Consider the following 23,989-nt stretch of genomic DNA (forward strand, 5'->3'; position numbering starts at 1 on the left):
ACATGGAGTTGAAAAATGTCAACCACCACACCATGAAGCCTAGAGTGCTTACAACTGAAAGCAGGAGAATTGCATCCAGTATCCATGTGGTATCTAAGCCCCCTCTTGCCATAGATGTGGAATGGACACAACCAAGCCAAGGTCCACAGGAAGGAGGAATACAGTAAGGATTAGAGTGGACTTAATGATATTCTATTCATGAACTATTGTGGTTAATAATCGAGAAAATGTGGAATTGGTGTGGAAAAAGTGGCCATGGTGGCTGCTGGGGGCGGGGAATGGGAGGAAGAGATGAGATGTGGGGGCATTTTCGGGACTTGGAGTTGTCCTGAGTGGTCCTGCAGGGACAATTGCCGGACATTCTATGTCCTCACATGGCCCACTGGATGGAACGTGGGAGAGTGTGGGCTATGGTGTGGACCATAGGCCATGGGGTGCAGTGATGCTCAGAGATGTACTCACCAGATGCAATGGATGTGTCATGATGATGGGGGAGAGTGTTACTGTGGGGGGAGTGGTGGGGTGGGGGCAGTGGGGGTGAATGGGGACCTCATATTTTTTGAATGTAATATATTTTTTTAAAATGAATAAATTGAGTAGAATTTGGAAAAAAAAAAAAGACCTACCTGTTTCAATTTGGCCTCTCTCAAATAGGATCTTTGAAGATCCTATTTATGAAAGAGTTCACAACTACAGGACCCAGAGCTAGAACTTGAATATATCTTTGTGGGGGACAGAATTTGTGGGGGACCATTTCAGAAAGATAAATTTTATGACTCTTACTTTCTTAAAAATATTTTAAAACTTTTAATTATGAAATAGTATCAGACTTATGAAAGTGAAAAATAGTACAAAGAATTCACACCAATTCTCCCAATGTTAACATCTTATATAACCACAGTGCAGTACCAACTTGAGAAAAATTAGTATTGATATAATACTATTATCTGAAATACAGATCTTATTCAAATTTCATCAATTGTTTCACAAATGTCCTTTTTTTGGGCCCAGTTTATTTTAACCTGGAATGATTCCTCAGTCTCTCTTTGTTGTTCACCTTGAGCTTGTGTGGTGTTTCATCAAGATTGAATTCCAATTATATAATCTGGGAAGAAAACCTGGAAGGAGTGATCTTATCAGGAGCCACATGTTGATTTGTCCCATTCCTGGTGAAGTCAATTTTGTTCCCTAGTTAAGACAGTGTCTGCCAGTTCTCTCCATGGAAAGTTACTAGTTTTTTTCTTTTTGTAATCTAAAATTATCTAGTTAGGGGAGGCTTTGAGATTATTAATTTTATTATCCATTGATGGTGCTTGCTTGAAACAATTACCTGTGTGGTGTTTGTCAAGAGGCAATTTTCTATTTCAGCCATTTTATATTTATTAATTGAAATTCTACTGGAAGGGGAAAAAACTTTTTTTCTGTTTCCTATTTCCATTCTTATCATTATTTATTTGCAATTAAAAAGATGAATGTCTGTTTAATTTTGGTGGTAGGTAAGTTCTACAAAATTTGATATTTGGATTTAGAATTTTGTTATACAGCTCAAAATATTTTCTTTTATTAAACATATTTTTTATTTATTTTTAAAAGATACTTAGATTACATAAAATGTTACATAAAAAATATAAGGGATTCCCATATACCCTACTCCCCACACCTCCCACTTTTCCCACATTAACAACTTTTTTCATTAGTGTGGTACACTCATTGCCATTGATGAACACGTTTTGGAATATTGCCACTAAGCATGGATTATAGTTTATATTGTAGTTTATACTTTGTATTTAATTTTTAAATTTATTTTATTTAAAATGGGAGTTCCTTTAAGTTGATTCTAGTGTCACTTTGACATTCCCCATAATCTTTAAAGTCCTTCTATGCTTTTTTACTTTACAAGATGTTCAAGCTTACCTGATGCTTTTTGTAGACCAATTCTGGAATCTACCATTTCTCCAAGGGGTCCTGGTCCTTTTCTTGGAGAAGAAAATTAAAAACCAAGGTCTAGGAGCAAAGTGGGTTCATTGATGCTAGAGTGTCATTGCATTTATATTCCCACAGCTAGAATTGTGTATGTGTGTGTTTGTGTATTTTGGTGTATATGTACATGGTTACATGTACAGAGATATATGTATATGTGTTTATATACTCATACAACTATTTCTATACCTCTATCTATGAATATGTGTATGTAAGTATGTATGTATGTATGTGTGTAAGTATGTATCTATCATCATTTACCAATCAGCTAACATCTACTTATATTAAAGAAACTTGGCTTCATACTGATACTTCCAATTACAATCCACAAGCACAGGATTCACTCTACCCTTCCATATTTTCTTATTTATAATGCTTTTCTCTGATCATGAGAAACCTCATCTTATTATGCATAATATATTTATTTATTTGCTCAATCCTAGAGTACACATTATGTAGTTTCAAAAGTGCTAACTCATATCCTTGTGAAGAACAATCCTACTAACTATAATACAATATTATATTGGTCTTTATGTTTTTAGCTTTAATATAAATATAGGCAAAATATTGTTTGTTCTTTTCTTCTCTACCCCACTTGACTGCAACTATTTACTAAATTCATAAAACAGGTTCATTTGTTTTTATTTTTATGTTCTATTTGTCACTCATTTTACTGGATTTTTCTTTGCTTATTATAGTTGCTATTACAACTACTAACATAGTTCTAGTAATACAAATTATAATTATTAAAATTCTAATTATACAATATTTAATCATACAAAATTATACAAAGTTCAGAATTATACAAAAAGGATACTCAGAGTTACATCACTCCCCCATTCCTTCTTCCTTTTTCTCATTTTCCCTTTCCCTGTTCCCACTCGTCCACATAGGTAAATATTTTAATTTGTTTCTAATTTAAACTATTTGTTTTCTAAATATTTCACAGTTTAGCTTTTATTAAGGTATATTTTATTTCTCTCTTTTATGAAATAAGCATAATCCTTAAAAGTGCTAATAGAAACAATGCAAGCCCCAGATATGTCACATATGTAATTTCAACATTTTAGTAGCCACATTAAAAATTTTAAAAATGGAACAAAATATTTTTGTATAACTCAACTTATCCAACATAATATCATTTCAATATGTTAGCAATATGAAAATCATCACAGTTATTTTTATGTAATTTTTCTTTGTATTAATTCTTTGAAATCCAGTATTGCATACTTACGGCATATCTCAGTTTGGACTAGCCGCATTTCAAAAACTCAGTCGCCAGCTGGGGCTATTGCCTACCATGCTGGACAGAAAACCTCGAAATACTCTTTTGCATTTAACCTTTTTCACCTAACGATGCATCCTGGAAATCATTCCACATCATTTTGTAGAGATTTTTCTCGATATTTTCAGAGCAGCGTAGTGCATGATTATGGGGATAGACCGTGATTTACTTAATCACTCTACTTTAGATGGGCTTTTGGGTTGTTTCCATTATTTTGGAATTACAGACAATGAAGCAATGGATAAGCTTCTGTGCATATATTTTCATATCATTGGAAATATATATTTAGGGTTAATTCCTAGAAGTGGGATTGCTGTGTCAAAAAGTAAGAACCTAAGCAGTTTTGTTAGACATTGTCAAATTTTCCTTCAAAAAAGTTGTATAAACTTTGAATTCTCAGAAACGTGTGAGTGCCTGTTTCCCTGTAACCTTGAGAATAGGATGTGTTTGCCTCCTACTTTGTTTTTTGTTGTTGTTATTTTTAATTTGAACTTATTATTGACTGACAGGGAATATGCAAAAACATTAGAGGGAGTTAAAGTACAACACCTTTCACCCAAACCTCTCCTATTGGTCACCTTTTACATAACAGAGCACAGTTGCCAAAGCAAGGACCTTGAGATTAGGGCAATCCTGTTAACTGTGGACCTCAGTGGATCCCTCCAGTTTTTCAGTGATGTCCTTTTGCTATTTCAGGACCAGGAACCAAGCCGGAATTCCTCATTGCTTTTAGCTGTTTTCTCCTTAGCATTCTCTCATAAATCTGCGACAGTTCCTAGGAAGTGTCTTGTCTTTCGTGACCTGGACATTTTTGAAGAATACTGGTCATTTCTTTTGTAGGATGCTCCTCAGCTTGAGTTTGCCTGATGCTTTCTCATGTTTGGAAATGTAGTTATACACTTTTCACTAGACTATCTCAGCACTGAGGTGGTTCCTTTCCCAGAACATCATATCAAAGGATTCATGATGTAGATACATTTTATTTCTTGTGCTGTTGACTTTGTTCACTTGGTGAAGGTAGTGTCAACTGTGGTTTGTTTTGTTTTTAATTTATTGAAATATATCACTCACACATAAGCATACATAAACAATAAGTGTATAATAGTTGTGAACTTACAAAACAAACATATATAACATCAAACAAACATATGTAACATCTTGTCGTACCACCAATAACTTGCATTGTTTTTAACCTTTTTAACTAATGATTAAAGAGCACTGTCAAAATACTACTACTATAAAAGTAGTTTCCCCCTAACCAATCTGATTGTTACTATCTTTGTATATTTATATATGAACATACATAAACAATTAAGTGTATAGTAAAAGTTGTAAACTTACAAAGCAAACATGAATAACATCATACAGGGGCCCCATACATCAACCCTCCACCAACACCTTGCATTGTCATGAGATGTTTTCAACTGTGTTTTTTTCCCACTGTTGAGTTATTGTTTTTCCTGAGGTAATTAACAAATATCTTGAGGAAGATACTTGGAAACTGTACAAATCTCCTGTTTTCCCTTCAAATTTTTGCCCACTAATTTTAACAGCTATCATTATCTTGTGTGCAATAGTCATTTCTATGGTGTTTGCCTAATGTTTTCCTGTTTCCCTCTTTTCTTCTACATGTATTAAGAGTTTTAAAAGAAGAGCTGTTCCTTATCTATGTATTCATTCATTCACTCATTCAATTATTCATTCATTCGTTCAGGTTTTATATGAGGGCGTATTGGCTTATGGGTATTTATTTTATTCTTTGGATTACAACCTGATACTGTAATTATTTTGTTATTTAAATTATTCCAGCTTTGTCCTTGGAAGCTGGGGGCCTCCTTAAAGTTGGTTTTTGGTTCCTTTTAACAATCCCCCATGCTTTCTGGTACACAACCATACTTTGAGACACAATATTATAATCTAGACTCATCTTATATTTTCTCTGCCCCTGAAATGATTGAGAAGGAGCCCATGTTCTTTTTCTTGGAGAAAGGTATTCAGAAATTAATCTCTTAGGACTGGGCATGCTCGTTGTTATCGTTGTTTTGTTTCCAGGTCTTTTCAGGAGGCAAAGCTAGGAAATATGTTTGTATATGAACCAACATATCTACTCACATCCTTTCACCTATCATATATTTCTTTCAATTTATCTATCTAATCAAGCTAACAATTACCTAAATAGAGAGGGAGATGGGGAGAGAAACTCAGGTGTCATCGTCTTAACCAAGTAACACATATTTATGATGAAAGTTTTCATTCCAACCCAACACCACAGGGGTCATCTTGGTATGAATCCTTTCTTTATTTGTAACTTGTCTGTCTGTCTGTGGGAAATCTGATTGCCATTATTTACATTACATTTATTTATGCAGTTGTAGTTATGTACACAAAGTAGTTTCAGAATTGCTAAACCACACTTCTGTAAGAAACAGACTTCCCAACTAAATTACAGCATTTTTGTGTACTTTCTGTTCTTTACCTTTACATTATCCATACTTTTTTCTAATTTTCTAAGTTCATTTTTAACTCACCCCCTTCAGTGTGGTCATGTTATTCACTTGTAATTCAGTTGGTTCCATTTGTTTACTGTTTGCATTTCATTTTGGGCTCACTTCTAACTGGGTTTGTTGTTTTTTTTTTAAACAAATCAATATTGTTGATACATAATAATAAAGCACACAATTTATCCAAAGCACACAATCAGTGGTATTTGGTATAATCACATAATTGTACATACATCACTGCAATCATTATTAAAGCATTTTCATTATTTCAATAATAATAATAAACAAAAGACAGACAAACAAAGAAAATTCCTAACCTGTCAGTCTCTCTGTTTCCCCCACTGTACATAGCTGCTATTTCTGGCTATTCTTGCACAATTATTTATTTGTTTATTTAGCACTTTTTTTGAGATATATTCACATATCATATGATCTATCCAAAGTATATAATCAGCTTGGTTTTTTAAAATTGTTTATTTTATTTTGGGTGCTAGGTGAAACTATACTATGCTACTAAGAGCTAGAATTATACAAAAACATATAACAACATATTTAACATGGCCTGAATTCATCATTGCAGGATCATGCAGAACACTTCCATTGCCCCCCAGTTATCCCCTTTTCCAACTATTCTATTTCTCTCTCCCTCTCCCCTCAGGGCCCACAGTGACAACCAAGCGTCACTGCTTAAAGGACAAGGTTCAAGATACTTGCAACAATTCTGAGGGCTTGGCACACTACTCTGTCCTCCCCCTTTGGGAGCCACCCATGTTCTTGAGAGACACCCTCCCTTCTGTTTGAGAACATCGATCTCCCCAGGATGGGGTTATAACACCTTCCCACTCATTGTATGAGTATTCACCCACTGATATAACACACTATGACATGATGAGCATTCACACACTTCCCAGAAGCCTGCCCCAGGTGCACTCTAGGCCAAATGCCCCCCCCCCATCAAACACCATAAACCAGTAACCCTTCCTTATTATATTTTCTAAAGAGTTTTCTCAACATTATAGTTTCAACCACATACCTGACAATCTCCCATGTTCACTTGCTCCCGCCCAACTCTCCCCTCAGTTCCTTGGACCATCTGACCCATCCTCCCAACCCTAGGCCCCCTCAAGCCTGCAAAGCCCAGCCCAATAGTATCCCTATGCCCCTGTCTTATCCCTTCACTGCACAACTATGTACCTCTACTTTATCATCGATTTCGCCCATGTAGGCATCAGCTCAGAACCTTCCTCTCCCCCCTATTTCCTGTAAGTCTATCTTCCAGACTCTAGCTCTCTGAGACAGTTGGTTTTCTTAATTCATATCAGATAGATCATGTAGTATTTGTCCTTCAATGCCTGGCTTGCTTCACTCAACATAAGGTCCTCAAGATTCATCCATGTTATCCCATGTGTTAGTACTGTATTCCTTCTTACAAATGAGTAGTATTCCATTGTATGCATATACCACATTTTGTTTATCCATTCCTCTGTTGATGGGCATTTGGGTTGATTCCAACTTTTGGCAATAGTGAATAATGCTACTATGAACATTGGTGTGCATATATTGGTTCATGTCCTTGTTTTCAGTTCTTCTGGGTGTATAGCCAGCAGTGGAATTTCTAGGTCATATGGCAAGTCTATAACTAGTTTTTTGAGGAACTGTCAAACTGTCCTCCAGAATGGCTGGATCCTTCTGCATTCTCACCAGCAGTGGTTGGGTGTTCCCATTCCTCCACATTCTCTCCAACACTTGTAGTCTTCTGTTTTTTTTTAATTTATAAAGGTGTATAGTCTAAAATGTAAACCATAATGTAACCAAAAATTTATGAAAGTGTACAGTCTAAAATGCAAACCATAATGGAATCATGGTTAGTAGCTATGTTTCAATATCTGTATATCAGTTGCAGCAAATGTAACATCCACATGTAAAAAGATCATTACTGGGGAAAGGGGAAAAGGGTTTGATGTTGAGTATATGGGAGTTCCCTATATTTTATATGTGACTTTGATGTGACCTAAAACTTTTTTGAGGACATAATAATAATAATAATAATAAATGTAGACATTGAGGAACAAATGGAAGAGATTACCTTGCTACTGCACTACAGGACAATACCTATTAGAGTGATGAAAGGAAAAACATCAAAAAACTTTTCTTATGTTATTTTTCTTTTTTACAATACCCTAGTTCATTTTTTACTTTATTTTAGTTTTTCTAAATTATTATATATTCTATTTATAATCTTTAAACCTATTACTAATATTTCATTTTCCTATTAATTGAATTTGACAATATATTAGACTTCATTCTTGAAGAAATTTTGGATCACAGATGGACTCAACTATGGCAGGGGAGGAGCACTGATGGGGGTTGTCATTAATGGAGTATGCATGGGTGGGAGGGAGTTCTCCAGGGCATGCATGTAGAGTATATAGGTATGTTTGGATGTTAATTGACATAGGGGGTAGAATTTCACATGACAACTGAGGGAATGCTGAGTTCCCATCCTGGGAAACTTTGTCATACTCTCCAGTGGAGCAGCAACAATCCTCCAAGTACAAGGGCAAAGACCAGTGAAGAAGGAAGGTCCAATGATAGGCCCTTAATACTGATGACTATGCTTATAAGCCTGTGTGCTTGAAATTTCAACTAGGGCTAGAGCTGCAGGGTGCCTAAGAGTTACCTCCTGAGAGCCTCCATGTCACTCAAATGTGGCAACTCTCTAAGACAAACTCAGCATGTAAATGCATTACCTTCCCCCTACCATGGGGCATGACTCCTGGGGATGAGCTTCCCTGGTGCCAAGGGGTTATTACCAAGCACTGACTGGTAGTAGTTGCTAGTGAGGCAACTAGAAAAACCTTAAATAAAAGGGGGAAATGGTAAAGACAATTGAGTTTATATGGCTCAGAGACTTTGAAATGACTCAGGAGGTCCTGAGAGTGGTCGCACTTATACACATTTCAGCAGGGTCTTAGAGACAGTCAAAGTAGATACAACCCCAAGTAGTTGTGCTTCTGAGGGCTATGGAGACACCCAGGTCCTACTGTTAGGACAGATGGCTCTGGAGCTCAGTTCCTTGCCAGTGGGTCCTACTTTGGAATTTGTGCTGCTGAGTGTGATGCAGTGGGACTCAGATGTAACTCTCTATGCATGCCTCTTCTGTCACTTTTACTGAACCTGTGGATGGCAGTGCGGCTGGTGTATGCTCAGGAGACTTGGATCTTTGGACTGTCTATGTGCCAGATGGGCCCTGAGCCTCAGAAGAGTTGCATCACCTACTCTCCAGTTCATTGGACTTACCCAGGTCAGCCAACAGGGAGATGAAGATGGTCAACCACCATACCAGAGAACCGAGAGAGTCTACAGCTGCAAGCAGGAGATTTCCATTCATCAGCCCTGTGGGATCCAAGCCACCTCTTGATTTAGAGGTGGAGTGGACATCGCCATCCCACTGTCTTCAGGATGGAGGAATAAAATATGGATTAGAGTGGACTCACTGGTATTTCTATTGTAAAACTATTGTGACTCTATCAATGGAAGAAATTATATCATTGATGTGGAGACAGTGGCCACGGGAGTTGCTGAAGGCAGGGGGAGGGATAAAAGGTGTGATATTGGGGCATTTTTGGGACTTGGAGTTGTCCTCAATGATATTGCAGGGACAGATGCAGGACATTATATATCCTGCCATAACCCACTGAATGCACTGGAAGAGTGTAAACTACAACATAAACTATAATCCATGCTGTGCAGCAATTCTCCAAAATGTACTCATCAAATGCTATGAATGTACCACACTAATGAGAGAAGTTGTTGATGCGGGAGGAGTGGGGGGTGTGGGGAGCGGGGTATATGGCAACCTCTTATATTTTTTAATGTAACATTATGTGTGATCTATGTATTTAAAAAATACAGACAATAATTTTTTAAAAAGTATAACAAGAGACATGCCACTCCCTTTTCACCCCTCCTGTTCCATTCCCATCAACTCCCTTCTATGAAAGGTCTTTCTCACCACATCCCATAAATAACTAATCTCTTTGGTTTCTTTTATCACTTTGGTATTTATTTTGCACAATTGGCAGTTACATATATATTTTATAGCATCGCCTTCTTTATTACATGAATGGTAGCATACTACAGATGCTATTTTGTACATTGCTTTTAAAATGTAACAATAGGTCCTGGAAATTACTTTCTATCAGTTAATAAAGATCTTAATTATTTTTAAAATAAATAATCTTTATTTCATAATAGTTTTAGCTTCTCAGAAAAATTTTAAGGATAGCACACAGAGTTCCTATATAGACCATACCTCATTTTCTCTATTATTAACATCTTACATTAGCTTAGTACATTTGTCACAATTAACCAATATTGATACATTATTATTAGCTAATTCAATATTTAATTCAGATTTTCTTATTCTTAGTTTCTTAGTTTTTACTTAATGTCTTTTTTTCTGTTCTGGGATTCCACCCAGAATCCCACATTACATTTAGTTTTCATGTTTCCTTAGGCTCCTCTTGGCTGTGGTAGTTACTAAGGCTTTTCATCTTTTTCTTGACCTTGACAGTTTTCAGGAGTACTGATCAGATGTTTTATAGAATGACCTTCTCTTAGGATTTGTCTGATGTTTTCCTCATGATTAGATTGGGTATATGGGCTTTTGGGAGGAAGACCACATAGGGAAAGTGCCATTGTCACCACATCATTGCAAGGGTACATACCATCAACCTGATTTATCACAGTGGCTGTTAATCTTGATCATCTGCCTGAAAAAGTATTTGTCTGCTTTCTCCACTGTGAAGTTGCTCACCCACTACTCATTCTCATTCTGTGATCTTTGGAAAGAAGTTACAATAAGCCACCTACACTGAAGGAGTGGGAAGTTATGCTCCATCTCCTTGAGTGTGGAATATGTACATAAATTATCTGAACTTCTTCTACAAGTGCTACTATAAAATAATCTGGATTATCATTTTGTTTAGTATCTGTGCCAGCCTAGGATCAGTTGGCCATTTCTCCAAGGAGTCCTGCCTCCTTTAATTGGAGAATGGTGTTAGAAAACAGGATCTGGGCATTAGGTGTGTTCATTTTTCCTGGGGTGTCCTAGCTTCTGGGCCCTACCAGCTGACAGAACAAGAAATTATATGTGTGTAGGCTAATCTGCATATGTGCACAAGATCTATAAATATTTCTGTATGGAGCCATCTGAATTGATCTTGTGCTAAACATGAGTTCATCATAACCATGTCTCCAAGATGAATCCATTTCCATATGTATCGTTCTAACCTTCTCCCCCTGCTTGTCCATAACCTCCCACTCCAAAAGTGAGAACTCTGGCTCCCACCATCCACTATCTCACTGTTCAGTCCCAGTATAAAAATAGAGTGTTTTCAGAATGCTTAGCCCACATCTTCTTGGGCACCAACTTCATCAACTAGAGTGCAGTGCTTATTACAGTTTCTTTAGCCTTTAATCCTATGGTCTTCACTCGTTTCCAAAGTTACTTAAGTCAGCACTTTTGCCCCCATCTCCTTCAGTGAAATTATTTCATACATTTTTAATATAGTTAGATTATTTTACCACAGTCTGCTTTCCATTCTGTGAGCCTCTGCTTTCCTAAATGTGTGGTTTAAAATATATATATATATACACATACATACATTAAGGTCCATTTGTTGTGCTGTAAAGGTCTGTGGGATTTAAAAAATGCCTAGTGTCATGTATCAACCATTTTAGCATCATTTGGAATAGTTTTACTGCCCCAAAATATGCCTGTGCTTCACCTATTCAATCTTTCCCCTCCTTAAGTCCTTGGTAAACAGTGAAATATTTACTATCTGCATATTGGTTGTAATCTATAATACAATTTATACATTGTTACAGATTTCCTAATCTTTTCTTGTGGATTTACTAAGATACAGGAAGCTGAGGATGCTGTTTGTGGCTCTGATGTCCTCACAGTTTCAGTATCATGAGGTAAAAAAATCTCACCTTTTCTTCTTTCTTTTTAAGATTTATTTTTATTTATTTATTTCCTGAGAACCCATACGGAGGGGATGGCATGAATCAGGAGGTCCAGCCACAGCAAGCTTGACTCCTTAGTTTTTTGAGGAAGCTGAGTATTCACAATGTGCCTACGCAGACAATTTGTCTATACAGCCAAAGATGGTGCATGTTACAATGGCCTCAAAGAAGCCCGGTGGATCTCTCAGTGCGCGTAAAACTATGACCCGTGCATGCCTGGGGTTCCCGGCGTGTCTGGAGTACACATCAGATGTCTCCAGTTCCTACATATTCATGGGAAGACAGAAACTTGGGGTTTATTTCAGCTTTGTGTCACATGGCATTGGAAAAGCAAAATTAAAATGTAAACAGATATTCGATGTGGTTTCTTTAGAGAGCAAGTGAGACTTTTTTTACTTAAAAAAAATGGGAAGACTTACTCCTTGACAGGAGGCTCGCCATGTCCTTGAACTTTAATAGCAGGTATGGACAATCAAACAACACGCTTTTGCTTTGTACGTCCCTCATGAGAAGCATAGATAGTGTGGTGGTAGTGACATCACGAGATCTCTAAATACAGGAGATTGAATAAGGGAAACAAGGAGAACTAACATATATAATTAACCAAAAATATTAAGTAGTGTTTCAGAGTTGTCCAACAGATGATTCAAGCTTAAGGGTCTGAAGGCGCTCAGATGAGAAAGTAAGTAGATGTGCGATGGGAGAAAAAGAATTGAGGACTTCCAAGAGAAAATGGGACTTTAATAGGGTCCTGAAGGATAAGTAGTGCATTCAGAGACAGAAATAGCTTTATAGTATAGTCATTTCAAAGAGTTGAAACTAGTTTGACATTTGGTAAGATGTCACTTACCTTCTCATCATTCCCTATAGGAAGGCAAGAGGTCTGAGGTGTCAGAGAAATGAACTCATTGGTAAGCATTCCATAAAGTCAGACAATTTCAAAGGGCAAAATTGCAGACACAGCCTGTTTATAAAGTCTATATATGAAATACAGAGAGTGATATTTGCCTCTAGAGGTGGTCATCTTCAAACAATCAGTGTACTTACTCCATTCGCATACCTTATATTTAAGTGGCCTGTGGACCCTGAGTCTTAGGAAGACTTCAAAGCCTATTTTAGATTGAGTTCTTAAAGTCTCATTTCTCCAGAGCTTATCTGGAAACACTTGGGAGATTTAAAGCCCACTGCCCAGGTTCCACCTCAGATCTATTGTTTCTGAATGTCAGGAGTGGGCTCAAGTATATATATACAAACATGATGGATTTATTTTTAAAGCTCTGCAGATTTTTCTTCTGGTGGCAAATATTGTTCTTTGGCAAAAGTCGACAAACTTTAGCATGCATCAGAATCACCTTGAGGGCTTGTTAAAATACGAATTCCTGGGCTGCAGCCTCCAGAATCCTGATTCATTATTTATAGAATGGGACCCAAGAATTTGCATTTCTAACAAAATTCTAGGTGACTGATGCAGCTCATCTAGAGACCACTCTCCTTAGAGGTGGAAGACAACTGAAAGCTGTGAGAGTCAAATCGTACAGACAGATGGCTTACATATATGGGTTACAGGTTTCCTGAAGGAGGGGAATCAGATTTGGAACTTGGGGGTTGATGTCCCCCATCTTTGCTCCTTCATATACAGGAGAGCCAAGAACCCTCTCAGGCCCAGTTGATTGGCAAAGAGCTGTCTGGTTTTGAGCAGTTTCCCACCTGTAAGTATGCACATTCCTCATTCTAGAGACTACTAATACAGAAGAGTGACTGAAAGCAGCTCCCGTAGGGAGGGTCCAGAAATGGCCTAAGCTTTGGCGGCATCTTAGGTGTAATACTGCAGCCTCCTTGAGGGACCCCTCTGAAAAGAAGGCAATGGTACCCAAGGACAGAGGGAGGGGATCCCCAACACTGGGGTCCCTCAGACCATTGATGTTTGGAACTGCTGACTCAGAGTGATACTACAAAGACTGATTTTTTTTGGGGGGGGGGGTCTGTTTTCTTATCATTTTTAGATTCTCTGCAAAAAACATTCCCCTCTAACACTTCCTCCTGCGCTGGACCTCTTCTGTGTCCCACCCTTGGTATGCCCATGCTCAGAGACACCCGGGTCTTTTCGGTAAGTTATCTACTTTTGTGGCCACAGATCACTACTCTTCAAGAAGAGACCAAGTAGAAGTAGACTTTCCAGTGAAGGAATTGCCACAAATGCCTGGAGATCAAAGATGTCTAACCCAGGGCATCGGACATTTTGTCGTTTATTCTATCAGGGAGGCCTTTCGACAGAAGCAGAAATAGCCTCATTTTCTCAAGACAACGAGAAGAAAGGACGAAGAAACCCCTTTGGAATTCAAGCATGTTGTGCTTAGTCCGAGCGCCTCGGCCTGCTTTGCTGCGGTGTGCCCCTGGATAGATCATCTCCTTTTGTATCTGCAGAGCTGGGTTTTGTGCTGGGTTTTGCTGCTGAGAGCCATGCCAAGAAGGCAGAGGAGCATAAGCAGAGAAAGCTTCAGAGCATTGTGTATTGGCGTCTGGCAGGGGAGCACTTGAGCGAACGAGCGCCAGCCGCATGCAGTGTCTCCAAGGTGAGTCTAATAACTTAGGTGCCAGTAATTTCCTCGGAGACTGGCATAATTATACCCAAACAAATTGCCTCAACAGCCACGTATTTATTGACATGAGATTAAGCCTCTCAAGTTGGTGAGTTTCGGAGAGTAATAGCAGCAGCGAAAGCAGTCAGGAACACCGGCGGTCTCTCTGACACCCCATGCCCCTGGGCGGGTGGCGGTCCAGCCTGCCGTCAGCCCTCTGGGGACTTACCTGCAGGCTCTCGTTTCCTGGAGGTGGGGGTGAAAATCACGGCAGGTCAGGACTCAGAACCTGCATCCGCAGGCTAACTGGGGCGTACCAGATCACGCTTTAAACGACCGCCATTCATTTCGTGTATAGTTTTGGGTGTCAGCAGTTTAGGCTGGGTTCAGGTGGGCGATTCGGGTCTCACCTGGGTCCTGGGTCCTGCGCATCTGCAGTCAGCGGCGAGTCAGCTCGGCGGCTCTGCTTCTGGGGCTCGGCTGACGCTGGATGAGGCAACAACTGTCGACCAGGACGAGGGTCTCGGGTCCTCCAGCGGCCCAGCCTGAGCCAGGCTCGTCCTCACGGTGGCTCTTCCTAGAAAGCAAGCGAAGTGCGCAAGCCCTCGGGGGGCCGGTGCACAAAGAGGGCATCGTCGTTTCCACTGCCCTCCGGTGGCCGAGGCGAGTCAAAGGCCCCCACTCCGCGAGGGGGTCTAGACTCCACTTGCTGATGAGAGTCGCTGCAGGATACAGCGCAAAGGACCAGGGTGCAGAGGGGAAGGAGGGGCTGTGGGCAGTTTACAGAAAAAATCATTAAAGCAGAAAAGAAGAAAAAAAAAACAGAGGAGGAAACGGAGCTGGCAGAAGTGAGCGCAGCGCTTTCAAGTCAAGGATCTTTTTTATTCGTATTTTGTTCAGTTAAATTAGGCACACGTTTATTAAACCAGTGCCGCAAGGAAAGTACCATGTCATTCCCTCTGTGCAGGAGACCAGGCTTTTGTTTTCGTTTGTAAGACACTGGTCCTGATTTCTCGGAGCTAATGCTGTAATGAGAGAGACAGACACACGGACAAATCGTTAGCACATAAAGTCTTCACAATCACAAATGTTGTGGTGTTTTAAAATAGGGAAGTTTACAATTGTGATATTTTATAATATGGAAAAGGGCAGGTTGAGCTACAGGTGTGTGTGCATGGGGTGTCAGGTTACACAGCTGTTGGTGGAAGGACTGGTCAAACCCAGGTTGGTGGCATTTACTGCACCGGCTTGGTTGCCTTAGGCCGAGGCAGCCTGGAGTGAATGTCTCTGTAATGAGGACGAGATATTGAAAGCAGGAGGTAGATATGAACATGTGTACCTGTTGGAGGATAAGGGAGAAACCAGTGCTCGCTTCGGCAGCACATATACTAAAATTGGAACGATACAGAGAAGATTAGCATGGCCCCTGTGCAAGGATGACACGCATATTCGTGAAGCGTTCCATATTTTTGGTGTGGAAAAAGTGGCCATGGTGGCTACTGAGTGCGGGGAATGGGAGGAAGAGATGAGATGTGGAGGCATTTTCAGGACTTGGTGTTGTCCTGGGTAGTGCTGCAGGGGCAATTACTGGACATTGTAGATCCTCCCATGGCCCACTGGATGGAACGTGGGAGAGTGTGGGCTATGATGTGGACCATGGACCATGAGGTGCAGCGATGCCCAGAGATGTACTCACCAAATGCAATGGATGTGACATGATGATGGGGGAGAGTGTTGTTGTGGGGGGAGTGGTGGGGTGGGGGCAGTGGGGGTGAATGGGGACCTCATATTTTTTTAATGTAATATTTTTAAAAAATGAATTAAAAAATAAAATAAAATAAAATAAAAATTTAAAAAAGGGAGAAACCAGGTGAGCTCAGGTTTCTGATTAGTAGGCTTATGTTATCAATCACCCCTTCCTTGGTGGTGAGATGGAATTCATAGACCATAGAGAGCAAGGAGCAATACAACTGAGTAACAGCTTAGATGGAGGTAGAGAAAAAGTTACAGAGGGTTCCTGGGAGCTTAAAGCTGAATATATGCAGCTATGGTCCTCACGAGGGCGTCCTGGCATTAAACCGTGGAACCAGGGTGGCTCATTTAGCTGAGAGGCACACGCCTACCCTTTGCTGGGTCCCCTCCATAGACACTGTGTCCCCTCCATGGACATTGGCTGGTTTGTCATATTTCACTCTGGAAGGAACGTTTGTGGATCACTCTAAGAGGCGAAATATGTGGGAGGAACAGAGTCCCCAGGGGCAGGGTGTGTCGTGTGGGAGAAGCTTGATTGAATGTCAGAGCCTGGACAGGGACTGTAGAGCGAGCCTGTGGACGTGCCTCCAGCGCCTCTGCACTGGCCCCTCTGCTTTGAATTCTGGGCCTGGGGCTGGGCACCGCGGGGTCTCAGGTCCTAAGGAACAAACCTTGCTGCCTGGAGGCTGCAGCAGAGAACCTGGGGCCCACCAGGCTCGGGAAGTCCACTCAAAGCTCCAGCACACCCCTGAAAACGGCCACACTTCTTGGACAAACCCATGTTATTTTGAACTCTGGTAATGTAACAGGAAGCTATGTTTTAGAATGCATCTTTTTTTTTTAATCAAAACTTGAGACACGTTGAAACTACCTTTAAAGAAAGACTCGATTGTTGTATACACGATCAGGCTGTCTCCTCAACCGGCAATCAATATGCCCTGGGCGTTCCTCCTGCTGTGCGCCTCGGTCACCTTCCTCCTGTTGTGTGCCTCTTTCTCTTCCTCCTGTTGTGTGTCTCCTTCCCCTTCTCCTGTTGTGTGCCTCCTGTTGTATGTTTCCATGCCTTCCTCCTGTCTGTGCTTTTTTCCCTTTGTCCTGTTGTGTGCCTCGTTGCCTTTGTCCTATTGTGTGTCTCCCTGCCTTCCTCTTTGTTGTGTGCCTCCTTCCCCTTCTCCTGTTGTATGCCTCTTGTTGTATGTGCCGCTGCCTTCCTCCTTTGTGTGCTTCCTTCCCTTTGTCCTGTTGTGTTCCTCATTGCCTTTGTCCTGTTGTGTGTCTCCCTGCCTTCCTCCTGTTGTGTGCCTCAATTGCCTTCCTCCCATTGTGTGTCTCCTTGCTTTTCTCCTGATGTGTGTCTCACTGAAAGCCTCTCCCTTCCTCTCACCCCTATGCAGGCTGCCAAACCTTCAGTACACAACATCATGCCCTCTCTGTCTCTAAAGCAAACTGCAAGCACTTTAGTTTTCATGGTTCTCCCTCTGCCATGAATTTCTCCTTCAAATCCAGTGTTCCAGGACTTTTCAACTATGTAAGTCTAAGTGAACACTTTAACTTTTTGAGTTTTATCTGTTTTTGTTTTTGTTTTTGTTTTTTTAATTTTTTAATTTAATTTTATTTTTTTGTCTTTCTTTTTTTAATGTTACATTAAAAAAAATGAGGTCCCCATATACGCCCCACTTCCCTCACCCCACTCCTCCCCCCATAACAACAACCTCCTCCATCATCATAAGACATTCATTGCACTTGGTGAATACATCTCTGAGCACTGCTGCACCTCATGGTCAATGGTCTGCACCATAGCCCACACTCTCCCACAGTCCACCCAGTGGGCCATGGGAGGACATACAATGTCTGGTAACCGTCCCTGCAGCACTACCCAGGACAGCTCCAAGTCCCGAATCTGTTTTTGTTTTTAATCTCCATGACGGAGAAAATAAGATCCAATTAACCTATGGTAGGGAATATTAAATTCATTGATTCAATAAATATGAATTATCAAGCATGGGTCAACTCAGATAGTAGGTGCTGGGGGCTGGAGAGAGCCAATTAGAGAGATGTATTCGGCTTGTTACAGTGAGTTGTGAGCCTATGGTATAGAGTCATGAGCGCCCTCATAGAGATGAGCACAAAGTGCATGGAGAACCTGTGAGAAGAGTGGCCGTGCTGTTTGTCTTTGCTGGGAGCCTCCAGCATGTTAACTGCACCCAAGTGCAAATTGTACCCCAGCATCCCTCATGGTCTTCCTCCCACGGTGCGGGAAGTTCTTCCTCTAACTCCCCATCTGTCTAAACTTGCCCTGACTCCTCACCAGGTGTGATCTGGCTCAATCTCCACCCCCCTTCAGTCCTGCATCCCAGATCCATTACTCTGTGCAGACTTGTTCATTCGCTGCTTCTGCTGGCCGCTCTGCTCCCTGCCACACAGAACCTCCGCTCCAGGATGGGCAGCTTCTCATGGCAGAGAGGAGCTTGCTGTATGTGGACCCGCTGAACTCATGAGAGCATGAATGAAGGCTGAATGTGTGAGCAGAGGTAATGAACAAATGACTAAAGGAATTTGTTGCAGTTTCTCTTAAGGTTTGAGAGTGAAGCATAATAGATATTCCTTCAATTGAGTTAAGAATAACACTAAATGCAAGCAAAACGTCAGCATTTCCATGTGATCCCTCATAGCCATTTACTTCCAAGTTAGTTTTTGGCATGATAAAAGAAGCATTTTTGTACCTTTAATCTCTGAGCAGTTATCGACTGGTTAATTTCAAATATCTCAGAGTGCATATGTTCACAAAATGGGAAACCTATTGAGATGTTAAACACATACCCTCTGGTCCAGCTCTTGTCCATGATTTTGTGGCCAGGCTGTGAAGTTCATTCACTGTAAACAGTAAGAGTGTGATTCCTGACATCTAGCTTTCACAAGGTCTAATTCCCCTTCTTGGAGCATGGTGGGGTGTACACAGGGGAAAGAGCTTGGAACATGTAGCATATACACAGGGCAAGAACATGGAGCATTCTCGGGTGAACACAGTGGAAGAGCACGGAACGTGGTGGAATGAACATGGGGGAGAGTATGGAACATAGTGGGGTATACTAGGAGAAGAGCATGGCTCGAGTTCCAGCATGAGGAGCAAGGCAGCACGGTAACAAGAGCAGAGCCTCTGAAGTCAGACATCCTGTGTTTCAATCGTGACTTTCCTACTTTCTATCATATCATCTAGAGCAAGTTATGTGGCCTGCCTCTGTCTCAGTTTCTTTCTCTGGTAACATATGGTTCTCTGGAGTGTTGTGATAAGTAAGGGAAACAATATAGGTGAAGCTCTTAGAACAATGCCTGGTGGGAGGCAAGGACTTAAATATCTGAGATTGATTATCATCCTAGAGCAACACTAGCTCTACTACCTCCCAGCATCCTCTGAGTCAAGGTTTTCAATGAATATTTATGCAGCCCTTCCTGTGTATCCTGAATGCCAATACGTTTCAGTGATGAACAAGATGCAGTTTCTGTTTTCAAGGACTCACACAAATGAACCAACATCAGGGACATGCGCCACCCACTTTAAAGAGGTCGAGACAAAGTATTGAGGGAGCCCAGAGGAAAGCCAAGCGAGGCTAAGGAGGTAGCCTTTGAGCTGGAGGCTGTGTGGATTTAGATGGTTGTGATAAGTCGGGGACAGAAATGGGAATGGGAAGAGAAAAGCCACTTTAATACTTCCAGTTTAAAATGAGGAAATTGGTGCAGATGATTTTCGGTTGCATGAGAGCTCTAAAATCCAATTCTTCGAAATCATGCTCTCATTCCTTGATGAATACATGAGAATTCTGTAAATGACTATGGCATCCAAAAATTTTAGCTGCTGGGCAGAAAGTTTACCCAGTATTCACAGCAAAACAAATTACTAGTGGAAACTGGAATTAGAAAAATGCTGACCCATTAGAAAATATCATGTGTACCCAATGGCTTGAAAAATCAAATCAAATCAAACCACCCAGGAACCCTGCGGTTACTAAATGGGGTCCAGTGTCACTTTGGTTTTTCCGGTTAGCTTTTCACGGTTGTTTTGATAAAGCACACCTGGGAAGGAGGGCTTTTTAAAATGGCAATACAGTGCTTTCTGCAATGTCTCAATTGAAACCAGTGCTTTCAAGTCATTTAGATGCTGTGAGTGGCAGTCGCCTTATAAGTTAGGGGGCTTGTTTACCGGTTTCATTATCTGTAAGAATTACCTGGGGAGTTTGTAAAAGAAATGCAGATGCCTTGAGCACCACCTTTTAAGGTTCTGATTCGGGAGGTCTGTGAAAGCACAGGAATCTGCATTGTGGCAAGGGTCCTTGGTGACTCTGATGTAAGTTGTCTCCAAGGAGCAATTAGTGAAACATTGGGTTAAGCAGAGGGCTGAGTGACTTCTCACGGTTGCACAGGATAGCCATTAAGCCAGAAAGGGTGTTCTGGAAGCAGCAGCATTCCTAGCGCATCTGGTCAACCTGAGAACTGAATCTTTCGGAGAAGTTGGACCTTGCTGAAAAACAAATAAAATTTAAGATACTGATCAAAGACTCAGGAGACAGAATTAACCCAGTGAAAAATCCTGAGGTCCAAATTTGATCTTAGCTGTTTCCATCTACCCCCCACCCAAATGACATCCCTTAGCCATAGCTCCTCTGCCCACCAGTGCCCTTTAGCTGGCTCTGTCACAGCGGTCCCCATCCTTTACTAGAAACCTGCCCTCTCTTTCTTCAGTTCAAGTGCATCCTAGTTTCTAGGGTTTCTCAAGTAACATCCTCTCTGAAGGCGAGTGAGCACTTAGTGATTAAGAAGCATAAAATAAGGCAATGACTTCAAAAAGAATTCTGGAAATTAGCACAGAAAGGTTTGGAAGCCACCCAAGCCCCAAATGACTTTGCACCTTGCTCTCTGTAATGAAGAGAGAAAACAGAGTCTGGAAGACAATTTCTCACTTAAATCCAGCTTCAGGCTTTTACCAGGGATTTGGACAGAGTACAACATAAAAGATTCAATGGGCCAAGAAAGCACCTCCGATGCCCTGCTAAAGCAGAGGTGCTCTGAGAGAGGAAGGAGGCCCTGGCTGCAGTGTGAGCCTGGTTCCAAGGCAAATGCATTTTCTGGAGAAATGAAATGATGAGAATAACTTTTGTTTCAGAGTCATCCTTTTAATGATAACTCAAGCAATTAACTTTAATGGCAGTATCTACAAAATGCCTTATAAAACATTGTTCAAGGTGCCTTATAAAACTGACAGTTAAACAGACAATTTAGAATGTTGAGATGTTTCAAAGCAGTGTGCAATGTCAAACTGAGGTCTGGAAAGTGGTTAGTCCGTATCTTTCTAGAAGCTTCGGCGGCAGTGCCTACAGGGGGAGAGAGTGCAACTGCTCCTTTGTCCAGGCTGGTGACTCATAGAAGGATCTGCCAAGAAGGATTAAGAGGACAAAGAGAGAGAAAGAGCAGACAAGAGAAAGAATGGCCACTAGAGGGCAGAGGGCAGTTTTAGGGACTGTGTTACCTGCGGAAGGGACTAGAGAAATCTCCTGCTCTCTGGCTGCTCCTGCAGGCAATTTCCATCTGTGAAATTGTTCAGGTTTGCTTCCCTGCCATGCCATCAAGAAGCTGCTCAGCATCATCTTTAGCACGCTTTAAACATGTTGCTGACAGGCCAGGTACCCTTGACTCAAAAATTCCCTTTCCAAAATGTCTACTTGGAGCCATCCTTTAAGAGTTATAAAAATGTTTAGCTTGATATTTTCAGACTCCAACTCCTCGTTGCCCCAAGTAATGACTGTAAACCAAGATAGGTGATGAAAAGAGTTTTTTCCACTTCAGACTCACTTTTATAGATTTAAGTTACATATTTGAAGGAGATAAAGTCTTCACTTGACACTCTCAGGTTTGCCGGGAGGAACCCGAGCTGGGCACCGGGTGAGCCCGAGAGCCCTCATGCCTTGCTTGGGCTCTGCGTTGCCTCGGAGCACCATGTGAAGGGCGGCGCACGGCAGCTTGCCTGCTGAGGGAGTGCACTCCACTTGAGAAGACCTGGGAGAAGCAGCAACACAGACCTGTCTTTAGTTGCACGATGACTTTCCTGACACACAGGTTGCTGTTTTCCTGCCCTCTCCTTTTACCTCTGCCTTTCCAATCATTTCCCATCCTTTATGATCTATGTTAAAAAGTATTTTTAGACAACTATTGTCCCTGTCTTTCCTTGTCTGACAATCCTACAGCCCCGGTAGCTGGCGTTCCTCAATGAACGATGAGCTGTCCATGGTTCTGCAGGATTCTCTGGTGGCTCCAGATGTGAAGTTGTCTTTCCTTAATGCCACTGTAAGAGCCTCCAGGCAAAACAGCATCTGCTGGGCATGTGGTTCTCAACAACTTGCATTTTGGTCCTTATCACTCATACAGGGACTGGAATTTGTCAGTCAAATCAATCAATAGACAGAGATGCATTATATTACAGTAAAAATACTGCATTCTTATTGTTTACCTAGATGTGGACCTTTGGGTGGGCCACCAAACTCATGTGCTTCTGAGCTCATCTTAAAAATTAGAATGCAGTTTGTTCTGCCTGTTTTGAGAATAGAAAAATAGTAGTGAAAGGGATTTCCAGAGAAACAGATGAATATATAATATTGTATTATACCAACTTGGAAACACAGAAAGGGAAGCTGAAGTGGTCAGACCACATCCTACCTGGAGAGGCATTAAGGTAAGAAGATCGTACATTAGGAGCTAGCAAAGGATCACAGAAAAGCATGGAAATATAATTGTTCATTGTGGGCTGCCAGCTCTCGGGGCTGTAGGGGTTTCCCACAAAGGACAATGATAAATGTGTCTAAAGTTGCTGGCGAGAGGGTTGGGGACACCATGAGGGAACATCTTCAGTTCTGAGGCTGCCCTCCTTCCAGCCACAGGGTCTGGCTCTCGAATTCTCTCCCTGTAGCTGATGGACAGCTCCCCTGAGGCGTAAGTTCCTTGTTGCTGGTTTGGAAGAGTCCCTAGCGTATAAACGCACAGAACTTAACCTGTGTCACCTGTTGTCCTCAAGCTCCTTCTCTTTCCAGGTGCCACGGCTAAGACCATTAAATTATAGAACGCACAGCCAGGGACACCGAGGGCAGTGGGAGCCATGGGGATCACCATCTCAGATCTGAGGATTTCCCCCTGAGCCCACAGCCTGTGGCGTGTGGAGGGAAGGGGCTTCTCGGGGACTTTGGGAACCCATTAGGTTTCTTTCATAAGGAAACCTAGGATGCTTTCGGGATTTTACCCCAGCTACCAGCCTTCAACCACACAACATGAAGTTGAAAAGTGATACAGAAGAAGAAGGACAGAAAAATGGGTTAATATGCACGAATAAAGCAACTAAGCTGCACCTGCCTGTGTGTGTCCCTTGGGGGCACTTAGAGGCTTCATGTTTGAAGTGAAAGCTTTCTCTCATAACAGGCGCAGGGATGATTTCTTAGTTTGGCAGAAAGGATATTGACTCCATGGCATCCATTCTCGTAGTCTCAAGTTGGCAATATTTTGCTTTCCACTCTATGATATGGCTTTAAAGTTTGCTTGCTAATTGCAGTTACAGGCACATACAGCGAAGGACCATAATGACAAATATGGTACACTTTAATCCATTTGTAAGGGAATTGCTATTTAAATCAAACACAAATCCTGGCCCTAATTGCTGACACTTGACATGCAGAGTCCTCCCCATGGCTCTTCTCAAAATTGCAGAATTCAGACACTCCGTTTGATAAAGAGCTGGTGCTGTACTTGGTATCATATGATGTTTAATAAATTTAAGGCTTAGACACTCTAAACAAAGAAAGGGCTGTAAAGAAGGAAATGAA

The 23,989-nt window shown here is 41.2% G+C and overlaps 1 non-coding gene across 1 annotated transcript; it reads left to right on the top strand.

Moving 5' to 3' along the window:
• Positions 1–15,742: 15,742 nt before the first annotated feature.
• On the top strand, positions 15,743–15,849 carry LOC131276032 (U6 spliceosomal RNA). Its single transcript, XR_009183519.1, has one exon. It is a non-coding gene; the product is annotated as a U6 spliceosomal RNA (small nuclear RNA).
• The last annotated feature ends 8,140 nt before the right edge of the window (positions 15,850–23,989 follow it).

Source organism: Dasypus novemcinctus, chromosome 25, assembly GCF_030445035.2.
Source record: "Dasypus novemcinctus isolate mDasNov1 chromosome 25, mDasNov1.1.hap2, whole genome shotgun sequence".
Taxonomy (NCBI): domain Eukaryota; kingdom Metazoa; phylum Chordata; class Mammalia; order Cingulata; family Dasypodidae; genus Dasypus; species Dasypus novemcinctus.